Source organism: Papaver somniferum, chromosome 3, assembly GCF_003573695.1.
Source record: "Papaver somniferum cultivar HN1 chromosome 3, ASM357369v1, whole genome shotgun sequence".
In the NCBI taxonomy this organism is placed as follows: domain Eukaryota; kingdom Viridiplantae; phylum Streptophyta; class Magnoliopsida; order Ranunculales; family Papaveraceae; genus Papaver; species Papaver somniferum.
The window spans coordinates 164,989,962-165,003,835 of NC_039360.1; positions in this window are offsets into that span (position 1 = coordinate 164,989,962).

A 13,874-nucleotide genomic window follows, 5' to 3' on the forward strand; every position below is an offset into this window, starting at 1 on the left:
GGTAGGGTGGCGGGTATAACCGTTTTTTTTCTTCTGCAGGAACAGATACATCATCAAGTACAACAGAATGGGCTATGTCTGAGATGATGAAAGTGAATTACAGGAACTAAACTAACAAGAGAAACTGCTGGTTCTTGTTGTACAATTAAGAGTTTTCTGCACTTCTTGAGCAAGTAAATCTACGTTTGGTGATCCAGAAGATGAACCTACTTCAGAAATTGAAGGAGGAGGAGTCGAATAAACGGGTGCTGCTGGTGTTGTACCTCTACCCCAAACACCACCACCGCCATGACCTCCAGCTATACCACCACCAGCACCATGATCTCCAGTTACACCACGACCAGCAAGTCAATCCACGTTTGGTGATCCAGAAGATGAACAAACTTCAGAAATTGAAGGAGGAGAAGGAGTCGAAGATATGGGTGCTGCTGTTGGTGTTCCTCTTCCTCTTCCCCAAACACAAATACCACCACCACCACCACGATCTCCAGTTTCACCAACACGATCTCCAGTTTCACCGCCTCCAAGACCTCCAGTTACACCACCACCACGACCTCCAGTTACACCACCAAAAGTTAACAAGTGATATGAATAGAAAGAACAAGTGATATGAATAGAAAGCAGAAAAAGTTAACAGGCTTCAAAGGGTCCTAATAACAGCACTGAAATCTAGAGAACAACACTGAAATCTAGAATTAGACAGTAGTTATATCCGTCTGTTGGTTAAGATACCCTTGGAGAATTAGAGGGTTCTATTGGTATCGATGATAGTGTTATTCTGCGTTGTATTGACTTGGAATAAGGAATTTGAGACTCATGTATAGATCTTTATTGGGAAAGTGGCATTCGAGATATTCTGCAGACATACAAGCATTGTGGAGACAAGTTATTTGCGAGAAAACATATATACTGGACTCCAGTGTCAACTGTCTATTTAAACTACAAAACAAATCTCTCCTTTTCTCACCCACCTAGCAAAGGTCTTAAATGTACTCACTCACCTGACATGATGCTAATGTTCAATCAAACCAATGATTTTCATTAATACTACTATTGCTGTGAGCAGAATCTAAAGCTAATTCAATTGCTTTAGATAAACCTTTAAAGACATGGGTGTCACATAATCAAAATCTCACTGAAATTGTTTGAAATATTGATAATCTAAACATTTAAAGACATGGGTTTTAGATAGAAATCATGAAGAGACAATTTATCAATCAGTTTACATATGACCACAGATTTTAAATCCCATTCAATTGCCTTTTCCCATCTCCTAACAGAATCGCATTGAAACTCGTCATTCATGAGGAACAAATTAAATTTCTATGAGAAATTTCATCAATCAGTTAACATGCATGTCAATTTTTCACGATGGCAATCATATTACTCAACTGATTTCAAGTAATTTCTTCAAATACAAATAAAATCACCAAGCAATACAACATATAAAAGAAAAACCCATTCAAATTATTAAAAAAATTATTCAAATTTTCACCTGAAAATTAGTTTGGATTTCAAATTAGGAGGAAGAACCACTCTCTAAACCCTTCATTAGCTTTCCAAACTCAGATTCCTCATATCCAACAACATGCATGAAATCTTATGATTTTTCAATCAATTTAACACAAAAAAAAAAAAGAAACAAAATGAACTTTGAAGTTAGATCTTACCTTGAATCAACCTATTAAAAGGTTCTAAACGAGATCTGTTAACAGATTTGAAGTTCTAAACGAGATGTGAGAGGTACTGGTAAATCAGAGGTACTGGTTTTATGTTTCTTCCGTTCTCAAAAACTCCCCTGGCCAGTTCTTCTTTTGCGTTGTGGATTCACAAGAATAGGGTTTTTCTTTTCATGATCTTCTCTTCTCTAGATTTTTTTCTTAGCAATGAATTCAGTTCTGGGAGTTTCTCTGCAGAGATAAAATGAAAACTGAATCCAGTTTTTAGTGTTGTAGGAAAATATAAAGCAACGGCAGAGATCAATAGTTGAAAGATCAACGGCAGAGATTAAACGAGAACCAACGGCAGAGATCAATAGTATAAACAGGCGGGTAGGGTAGGATAATTTCGAGCTTTACCCGCCACCCTACCCATCTAGCGGCGGTTAAGAAATTTTTTACCCGCCACCCTACCCGCCAAATAGTGGATAGGGTAGGATACGGTTAAAAAACTGACGGGTAGGGTAGGATTGGCGGGTATGGGTAGGGTATGTGCACCCCTAGTTTTGAGCTAGTAGATGATATGGGCGCGCGAGCGGAGTAGTAACAAGGGATATGAGAATCTATTCTACTGTCAACTTTCACAGTGCACTGTTTCTCTGCTTTGTTAATTTTGTGATCAGTTTCCGTCTTTAAAGTTCAGTCTAGTCTAATACTCAAATGTGAGAACCCCAACATGTACACCAGTAGTGGTGATCCACTGATCCTAAATGTGAGAGCCCCAACATAGAATAACCATGTTAACAAATTTTAAGTAGACTTTGCACAGAGTCAAGAACATTTCTCAAAAATTTGGTAAAACATTATCTTTATCTCAACCACTGACAGCAACCACGAGAAATGGACAAATACAAGTTCCAAATATGCAAAATGTCATACAGGTGCTCCATTGCATCAATGTTTTCAAATGGGAGCTTAAAACACTTGGTAATGAAATTATTCTTCTTCTGTGGAAGTATGATCAGCAGATACCCGCAATTGAAAGTTGGTGTGTGTGATATACCAGTGTTGTAGATGTCAGAGGGTACGTAAACAGTTCAATTGTTCAAAGCACATCTTGTTTGATCCAGGTGGAATATCTAGCACATAAGTTGGTTGAGACAGGAACGGAAGACAGTTGGATAACACATAGATCAGATTCCAATTACAGCCAAATCTGTTATGCCTAGTTGAATGCAGAGCGAGTAAACAGCTAGGCCCAGTAAACAGCTAGCAGAACAAGTAACCAAGGAGAAGCAATGAACACCAATTTTGGGCATGCCTAAAACTTTCAAGGCATACAAAGGACTAGTCCTAACTTGGGTGACCTTATAAGGGGTACCCTATGGGGTGGTTCAATTACCTATATGTCCTTAAATCCATTAAATTACTACTAATCTATCCCTAACCCTAATACAAAACCTATAATCAACTACACCTAAAATCAGTTTCATTCACCTTCTTCTTCTTCCTCTCCACAACCGAACTCCACCCTTCCCTTTATTTTTTTTTCATCGCGGACATTTAATTGTCGATTTGTGAAACTATATAATGGATCGTCGTAAGGCAGTATCTCGTTCAAATCGATCGATTGAACAACCTATTCATGCAGAAGAAGATTTAGAGAGTGAAGAACAAACTCAAAATCAACCACAAAATCAATCGGAAGAAGAGATTGAAAAAGAACCAACGCCGGAAATGAAAATAAGAAGGTTAGTTCTACAAACCCATCTCATATTTGATGTTTTTGATTGTTTTGGTCGATTTAATTCGTCAAAATCATGTGTTCTGCGGTGGTTACAGGGTATGGTTCGGCGTAAAACAAATGTTAGATGTGCGCCGAGCTGTTCTTGAAACTGAACTCTGAAAGTGCATATGAAAGGCTCGGCGTATATCTGAAATCTGTTTTGAGCCGAACTTAGTAAAACAGAGACTTATATTTAGGATCGGCTTATTCGATGGTGTTAGTTTTGTGCCGAATATGTTTTGTGAATTTCAGAAATTTTGCATGTGCGTAGGATCGGCTTGTATGGTAGTATTAGTTTTGTGCCGAATATGTTTTGTGAATTTCAGAAATTTTGCATGTGCGTAGGATCGGCTTGTATGGTAGTATTAGTTTTGTGCCGAATATGTTTTGTGAATTTCAGAAATTTTGCATGTGCTTAGGATCGGCTTGTATGGTAGTATTAGTTTTGTGCCGAATAAATTAGGATCGGCTTGTATGGTAGTATTAGTTTTGTGCCGAATAAATGTTGTTTGAAATTCAGAAATTTTGCATGTGCTTAGGATCGGCTTGTATGGTAGTATTAGTTTTGTGCCGAATAAATGTTGTTTGAATTTCAGAATTTTCGCATGTACTTAGGATTGGCTTGTATGGTAGTATTAGTTTTGCGCCGAATAAATGTTTCAATTCATAAGTCTAGATTCGGCTTATTCGATAGTATTAGGGCTGCGCCGAATATCATTGTTAAAATTTAATAAATTTTACAAGTGTGTAGGATCGACTTATTTATATGATATCATGTTGCGCCGAATACATGTTTGAGTTCATAATCATAGGTTCGGCTTATTCGACAATATCGGTTGTGAGCTGAATACAGGGTTCGGCTTACTCGACAATATAGGTTTTGAGCCGAATATTTAGGATCGGCGTATAATTATTTTGTGGTATGAGCCGATCCACTCTCTGTGTAAGCTAATAAAAATTTCAAGACATGATTCATACTTGCGCCGAATTAGTCTTATAACTTTCATACTTGTGTCAGGACCAATGCCGCGGGTAGGGAGATGTTGAAAAAAATGAAGGACAAAATTGATTCCAAAACACCAATGACCGTGGAAGAACAAAACTACCTCTACAAAAAGTGGGATGCAATCATCAACAACGGAGAAGGACCCGAGGAACCCGGACAAAAGCCTACCACTAAGAAGAGGGGTCGTGGTTAAATGTCCTTTTATGTTTCCAACTTCCTTTTAATGTTTTTCTTAAGTTTTAAGTACACTTTTATGGTGTTGCAAACACCTTTGCTTTTAGGTGCTCAACTTTGTTTTTAATTGTGCTGGGTTTGGTTATGGACACCTTCAATTTCATGTTTTAATGAATAGCTTAACGGTTATGCGCCGAATTTATAGAGTTCGACTTATCCTCTAATGTTAGTTACGCGCCGAATCATTTGTCCTTCAGGTTCGGCTTTTTCTATAATTTGAGTTATAAGCCGAGCCTTAAAAATCATTATTGGTGTAATCCAGTACATAGTTCGGCTTAAATCTCACCAATATGGTGAGCCGAATCTGTAAAAATTTTCAATTTTTTTTTTAAAATAGCCGTTACTTATATAGGTTCGGCTTATGTTCTAAAATTTCTATAAGCCGAACCTTTACTTTTTTTCACGAAAATCTAGGAACGACTCTTTTTTTGAAAGATATAGCCGTTGTAAAACTATATTCTATATATACTTACATGTTTTTTCATATTCTTAACCACATATGCTCAACAAATGGCACCCCCAACTCCTAAGTTTACTCTAGAAGAAGATTTATCTCTTTGCACTAATTATGTAGCATACTATCCAAAGAAGGGTGAAGAACGACGAGTAAATGGTCTGATGAGTATGTACTACTTGGTTAGAATTCATGAAGCCTTCAGCACGGAAACATGTAATCCTCACAACCGGGATAGTGCGTCCTTGTTTTGCCTAATTATAAGTATTAAGAAAAAAGTCTCAGACTTCATAGCTTTAGTTCGTATTGTGAGTCGATATCGACTCAAAGGTGAAACAAACTCTGAGATTGAAGTTCGAGCTCTAGAGGAATGGCGACGATGGAAGGGAAAGAATTTCAAATACAAAGATCACTACCACATTCTTAGAAGGTTTCTCATTACCCGTTTAGGATATTAGAAATTAATTGCAAGCCTACTATGTAGCAGGGATGTAATCCATAATTTCTATGAATTTGAAAAGTCTATTTGGAATGATATGATAATTCTTGTTTTCATGAATCATGAAAGGTTCGACTTTCTTCAGAAATATACTACAAGCCGAACCTAGCAAAGTAATTCTGGTTTTTTAAAGTTTCAAGATTCGGCTTGCAGTGAAATAATAATATGAGCCGAATCTGAAAAAAAACTCTGGTATATTTTTGTTGTCAGGTTCGGCTTTCAGTGAATTCTTCTTATAAGACGAATCTGACACAAAATAAGAAGATAAATCAATGAAACATTTTTTATGGAGATCCTAAACGAATCTCATCCTCGTCACTGACCTCTTTCTCATCATCTTCACTGACCTCATTCTTAACATCTTCATCCTCATCACTTGAAAACGTAATTACTTGTCCACTTGGAGGCTGCACATGCAAAGATTTCCAAAGATCCATTTCCGTCGCATAATTTGCACACCAATCCATCGCAAAATTATTTTCAAATCTAGGCCAAAAGGCTGCACTCATCAAGGGTGGTAATGGGCAACCAGGTCTAAGTTTGAGGCCGATAAAATGACAATCTTGAACAAATCCAAGAACAAGTCTTTTATCCTTTACACCATCATTGTAAGGTTTTGTTGGAGGCGCGTAAGTAAAGATACTACCCGTCCATGCGAAACAATGTACGACGCAATTGAATGTCCCCGCTATTAAAAACCCACAAATGGGCATTGACATCCAATGTTCTTCGGTAATGATAAAATCCCCATGAAAACGACGTTCGAATGCAACGTACTCCGCTGCCACCCCTGCATCTTTTCTTAGACCTGTTCTCATCATTGTCTTATAGAATTCTTTGTTTTTACGTAGGGTATGTAACAATCGTTGCCGAATATAGTTCACTTCATTTTCAGGGGGCACCAGATTATTCCCTTCCATAAAAGGACCAAGTTGTTCCGCCGTGACGTAATAACCACAATTTCCATCGCCTTGCACGTCGTCCATTGCTATAATATGCTCATGAATTATTGGAGATAGATATTCCAAGTAGTTATCGTATATAAAATTGATAGGCCTCATATACCTACCGGACTTATCTCTTTTGGGTCCTCTCATCCTACCAATTTCATGTACGGTTCTTTTCTCCTTTATCTTAGTTTGTGAAGGATACATCTTAGCCTTCCCCTTGACATCCTCTTTACTATCCTTAGCTTGTGACGGACAATCATTATCATTCACCTCTTTGTTACTTGTTTCCGATTTTTGAATACTCGGGCGACCTCGTTTTTTTGGAACTTTGACTTCTTCCTCCTTCATCAACTTCTCAATTTCTTTCTTTTCCTTTTCAAACCTTGCATCATGGTACTCAACGCCGGATGGATTCCGTTTAGTAGCCAATAGTTCCTTGTTGGCTTGTCTAGTTTGAAAATTATTCATTTTCTTACTCTTCCTACCTTTCGGGTCACTCTTCTCCGGTTCCAAAATATTTTCTTGGGTGAAAGGATACATGACCGACATCATGTTGTCCCATAGGAATTTCTTTTGAGGTCGGGACATATTCCTACACATCTCCGCCAATTTTTTCCCATTTGTCGTGTCCCATATCTCTAGATCATCCTCATCGTCTTCGGTTGGGAGAGGATCGAAGCTTAATTGTTTCCAAAAATGATCAATATCCTCAAATGTATGATACCATCCTTGTACCGAAGTAGGTCATGGCGGCATGGAAGTCCCATAGATGTCTTCATTGTACAAACACACTCTTCCTCCAAGGTGGCGCCTAATGTCTCAATCAAATCCACTTCTTTCATCAACAAGTCGATGCATAGATGGGAGACTTTATAAGTTAATTCCCGTAGCCAATTAGTACCATAATTCTTGTGTCTAAACATAAGGTCATGCTCGAACGCGGTTTTAATTCTCACAACATCACTTTTGAAATATTCATCAATTGCATCAAAAACCGTGACAAAAGTGTCAACACAACCAAAAAGGTTCTTCTTCAACGATAATGAGCCGACTCTACCATACTTGTGGCTTGGTTGTCGAAGTGTTGTGCCGATTTGTGAAACAACTCACGAACCTTTCTTTATTAGGTTCCAACACATCTTTGACCAAGTAAGTAATGACATCGGGGTAGGCGGTCTTCCAATGCTTAATAAGCATTTTAAAATTTTTCTTCATAGACATCCTCGGTGATTGACCATATCAAAGCTTCCCATTCGCCTTGGAAAGAAGCCCACAACATCTCATTATGTTCATATGCTTTCAAGAATTCCTTCTTTTTCTTTACTCGTGTCTCCAACGGTAGCTTAGCAATATTCTCTAATTCTTTCAACTTAAGTGGTTGAATTATCGGTTGACATTTTTTCCTCACATTGCACCATATGTGAAACGTACAAAGAAAATTGAATGCATCCGGAAATACCTTCTTAATAGCATACATCAACGATGAATCTTGATCGGAAACGAACACTTTAGGAAGACACCCTCCCGGAAGATTAACTTCAATTGTTCTAACCCCCAAACATAACTCTCTTTCTTCTCGTTTTTCATGAAACAAAAAGCCACGGTGAACGGTGCCTTTGTCGAAGTATGCCCCACAATGTTCATCAACGGCATCTCATATTTATTAGTCTTATACGTGCAATCCAATATAATAACTTGTGGGAAGCACAGAGCCAATTGGGAGCATTCCGGGTGGGCAAGGAAAAAGTGTGTGACTTGACCGAAGTCATCCAACTTCTTTTGGAAAGCGTAGTTATTCTTCACCCCTAACCACATTACTTGTTGCATCACCATCCTACCTTGCAAATTGAGTATTCTAATCTTTTGTCTTGCATTGTAGATAGTTTGCATAGTCGACTTGTTATTGTTGTTGTCCGCCTTCAATTTGCTAAGAATCCTAGAAGGTGGCAAACGTGCTCGTGTCATTTTATCCACTTCTAGCATCTCGTCGGGTTTGAGTCGCGCTACTTTCGCATGTCCATGAAGGTCTTTGGGACGTGGGTGGTTATGACGACAATCCATATATTTATTCATTATCCAATATTGATCTTCTTTGTTCATGGACTTATTCTTGAGGTTGAAAACGATCTTGAAAGGGCAATTTCTTTTCTTCATCTTCGTCCTATTCTTTCTCCCGGTCTTCCCAACGTATACAATACCCTTTTTAACCTTGCTAGCGCCGGTTCCACTACGCTCATAAATCATTTCAAACCGATCCCATCGGCTTTGTTTTCCTTTAACTAGTACACAATTTATCTTCATCGCGTGTTCCTCAAGCCAATCCAGAACTTCTGGTTTAGTTTTCCATATCTACGTTCATTCCAAAACAAGTAATTAGTAAGCAAAAATTTGGAATATTCCGACAACATTAAGGTAAGCAAAAGGTTCTTACATACCAAATCATTTTGGAAGTGATCTTTGGTATCCTCGTGAATTATGTCTACTGGATCAGGTTGATTTTCCATGGGTCCAAGCACGATCTACAAAGAATATCACAAGGTTAACCACTAGAAAGGGAATATAATAACAAGGTTCGGCGTATTCGATAATCACATTATGTGCCGAACTATAAACATTTAGAGGTTTCGGCTTGTACGATATCCTCAATATGTGTCGAACCACAAACAATATTTTAACCCAAAAATTAACAAATGAATGTTCGGCTCAGAAGATAATCATATTATGTGCCGAACCTTGGACATAAGAGGTTTCGGCTTGTACGATATCCTCAATATGTGCCGAACCTCGAACAATATTTTAACCCAAAAATTTACAAATTTATGTTCGGCTCAGAAGATAATCATATTATGTGCCGAACCTTGGACATAAGAGGTTTCGGCTTATACGATATCCTCAATATGTGCCGAACCTCGAACAATATTTTAACCCAAAAATTTACAAATTTATGTTCGGCTCATACTATAATCAAATTATGTGTCGCACCTTGAACATAATAGGTTTCGGCTGATACGATATTCTCCATATGTGCCTAACTAGTAACAATATTTCAACCCAGAAATTAAAAAATTATGTTCGGCACGTACGATTTTGGATATGTAAGCCGAATTAGTAATGATTCTATTCCGGGCTATTCAGGATGTTGTTCGGCTTACTATGAAACTTTCATATAAGCCGAACTAGTGTCTAGCAAAAGGGTTGGAATTGGAAATTATAGGTTCGGCGCATGCAGTAAACAGATTCAGTAAGCCGAACCGTTCATCAATGGTAGATTCGGCTCATAGATGTGAGCCGAACCTCAACCTGTTTTGCCGAACCATGATTCAAAAAACCTAACTTTTGATAATTGAGAGCTATAAAAGTGAGATTAAGTATAGTATATAAGTGTACCTGTGTACTAGAAGAATTGGGTTCCTCATCAATGTATTCATCATCAGGATTTGTCTCATTAAAATCATCATTTTGAGTTTGTGTTTGAGTTTGAGCTTGAGTTTGAGTGGGTGTAAAATCATTCTCATAATCTAAGAAATCAGCCATTTCTGGATCATTGTTGTAGTTGATGTGTATTTTCCTAGGTTTTTTAGATGAATGATGACCCTCCTCATCCTCCATTGAATCAAAAATTAGAATTTTCTCACTTTCTCCTTCTCTTTCTCTCCTTCTTAACCAAACCAAAACTTTGATTTTTTTTTCCTCAAAATTTTCATCTAAACAACTCTTATAATTCTGAAAATTATCTTAATCACTAAACAAAATATTTAATCACTAATCAAGATTATTAACACTAATACGTAAAGGGCAGATTTGCCATTAAAAAAAATTTGGGTTAAGGGGTTATCTGATTTTGCTATTCAACAACCTTTTTTGTCTTCATTCAGTATGCCTTGAAAGATTTTGGTATGCCCAATATTATGGTTCAAAGCAATAGCACCTTGGATTAACAGGTAAGCAGAATTCTCGGAGTGCTGCATTATCATAGAAGTTCTGAGCACCCAACACTCTCAGCATGCCACCAATCATGTGCAAACACATAGGGCACTTGCCAAGTCAAAAGACATGCAACGACACCAACTTAATTACTTGTCAAGTCAAAACACATGCAATGATACCAATTTAACTCCGTAGTGGAAGAGTGTTACCAAGATGCATAACACATGTCAGTCTCCTTGTTTGCTCGGCCTTGTAATCCACCATCAATTGCTTGCCTCTGCAGAATGATATGAGGAGGGAGTTAGCTTTCACTATTCATTAGAGCTCAAAGACACATCTGTTGTAAAAATATTTTTACTAGTACCGAAATCAAACAAAAAATGCAACCTGCAAGCACCATTCCAACAACGATTGCACATTGATAACAGAAGTTGTTGTCCCTTTGGACAAAACGTCATCTGCAATAAATCCCAACATGCAACCCTTGCTTTATCAGATGCCTGGAGAACATTATAATGTTTTCTAAAAAATTTGTCTCTTCAAGAAGACTAACATTTTATCAAGAAAGAAAGTACATGGAGGAGGCCAAAAGGATACTAGGAAAAACTCAATCAAAAGCGCAAGAACACAGATTGACACTAGAACAAGTGCATCACGTATTTGGCAACCATGGGTAGATAGTACTTTTTCTGTGGGAGACCGTTATGACTACTGAAAAAGAGGGGGTCGAACAACCACACCCAATATTTCGCTTAGTAATATATATGGACAAACTCCAATATACTTTCAAGAGAATCAACTAGACAGTCGGACTCAATCTTTAGAAAAGTATATCAAATAGTTTATATCTCAATTTCTTAATTCAATCCGCAATCAAACAAATGGGAATTTGCGAGCCCGATTGAATAAGAAAATAACTTGGACGGTATCACAAACCAATATCCAAGTGTCAATCAATTCGATCAACAACCCAAAGGCCGGATTCAAGAACTGATTGAACTTAACACACAAGCTGTGATATTTCTATTATATAAACAAATATAATGCGGAAAAGAAATAACACAGACACCAGAAATTTTGTTAACGAGGAAACCTCAAATGCAGAAAAAACCCCGGGACCTAGTCCAGCTTTGAAGACCACACTGTATTAAGCTGCTACAGACACTAGCCTACTACCAATGAACTTCAGACTGGAATGTATTTGAGACCTAACCTATGTCACACTGATCAAGGTATAGTCAGATCCTTATGCCTCTGAATCCCAACAGGATTCTACAGACTTGATTCCCTTAGATGATCTCACCCACAACTAAGAGTTGCTATCACCCAAAGTCGAAGACTTGATAAACAAATCTGTCTCACACAGAAAAGTCTATTGAAATAGATAAATATGTCTCCGACAGAAATACATATGAGTTTTGTTCCGTCTTATGATAAATCAAGGTGCACAGGAACCAATTGATAAACTGGACTTATATTCCTGAAGAACAACCTAGTATTATCAATCACCTCACAATAATATTAATCGTATGGAAACGAAACAAGATATTGTGGAATCACAAACAATGAGACGAAGATGTTTGTGACTTCTTTTTATCTTGCCTATCGGAGATCAATCTCGAGCAAATCTTAGAGAAGATAGTACTCAATACGATAGAACAGGGCAAGATCAAAACACACAACTACAGAGAAAATAGTTGGGTCTAGATTCACAATCCCAATGAAGTCTTCAAGTCGTTAAAGGAGAATCGACTCTAGTCGCAACTAATATCACACAGGAAGTGTGGGGATTATGTTTCCCAGTTGCTAGAGTTCTCCCTTATATAGTTTTCAAATCAGGGTTTGCAATCAATGTTACCTTGGTAACAAAGAATTCAGTATTCACCGTTAGATGAAAATCTGATTAGACTCAAGATAATATCTTTCAAGCGTTAGATCGAATTTAGCTTGTTACACACAATGAAATGTACCTTCATTTAGATATCAGTAACCGTACCTAAACATGTACACCTTTTGTGTTCAACAATAGTTAATCGAAGTTAGCCATATGAACACTTTCATATCAACCTTATTCATCTTAACCACAACTAGTTCAAATGACTCAAATGAAACTAGTTATAAAGTTGTTCGATTGTTTATATTCTCATAGAAGTATACAAGACACAATTGAAGCAAAATCGGTTTGATTCACTCGGATCAATTCATGAACATTATAGCCAAGGTTTGCAAAGATTGCATTCCGTATTATATCAATGTATTGGTTCATGACACAACTGATTCTAGAAATTAACCCAATCAAGTATGCAAACGGGTACGCATACTTAAGTAGTCGAACTTTGACTGTGTCCGACAGTATGCGAACGGGTACGCATACTATCACACATCAAAAAACAACAGTTGAATTAGTATGCGTACCCGATAGTTCTCGGACTTCAACTGAGTTCGCCAGTACGCGTAGGGGTACGCATACCAAAGCTCCCGGACTTTACCTGACCTCGCTGTATGCATACTATACCGGTCTTGGATCAACAAATATGCAAGTACGCACACTATGTCTATAATCCAATTATGGTTAAGTATTCTAAAATCAATTTCAATCATTGAAACATTCTTAGAGGATGAAAATAGTTGTTTTCACAAACTATTAGCATCAAAGAAATTTTCAAGTTATTGAAATAATCAATGCGAAACATTCCGGGTCTACATCAAATGACTGTCTCACACAAATCATGTAAGATGTTAGCAGGGGATTTTCACATGATCATCTTTTGACTTGCGTCAATAATATAAGATGAACTTGGTTAAAGCGATAACTTACTAACACATATTTCATGAAATATGTAAGCGATTTAAACTCAGATCGAAATATCAAATGTGTATAATCGAATACTATATAGTAATACGACTTTTGTCTAAAGAAGGAGATAGGGTAGAAATAGACTTTCTGAGTGATAGATAAGTTTCAGTCTCTGCATATCTTTTGTTGATGAATTTCCACAAGCTCTCCTTAGTAGTTCTTTGTCTTCAATTGATGAACACCGTGAAGTCTAAAGCTCAACTACACAATCTATCATAGTCCGAGACATCACTATAAGTAGACTAGAAATCGAGACTTATAGTTTTGATCACTAAACTTGACAAACAAGCTTGAGATAGCAACGCTTGCGAGTTCGATCGAGCAGTGCTCTAACAATCTCCCCCTTTGGAAATTTTAGTGACAAAAATATCAATAGATATGGATTACAAAATAAATAAAACGTTCTAGCTTCTCATCCAAATGCTTGATCTCCTTGGTTCTTCAACATTATTTGAAATCTTCGTCACTTCTAAGTACTCCAGTGATTCTGAACGTGTTCAACC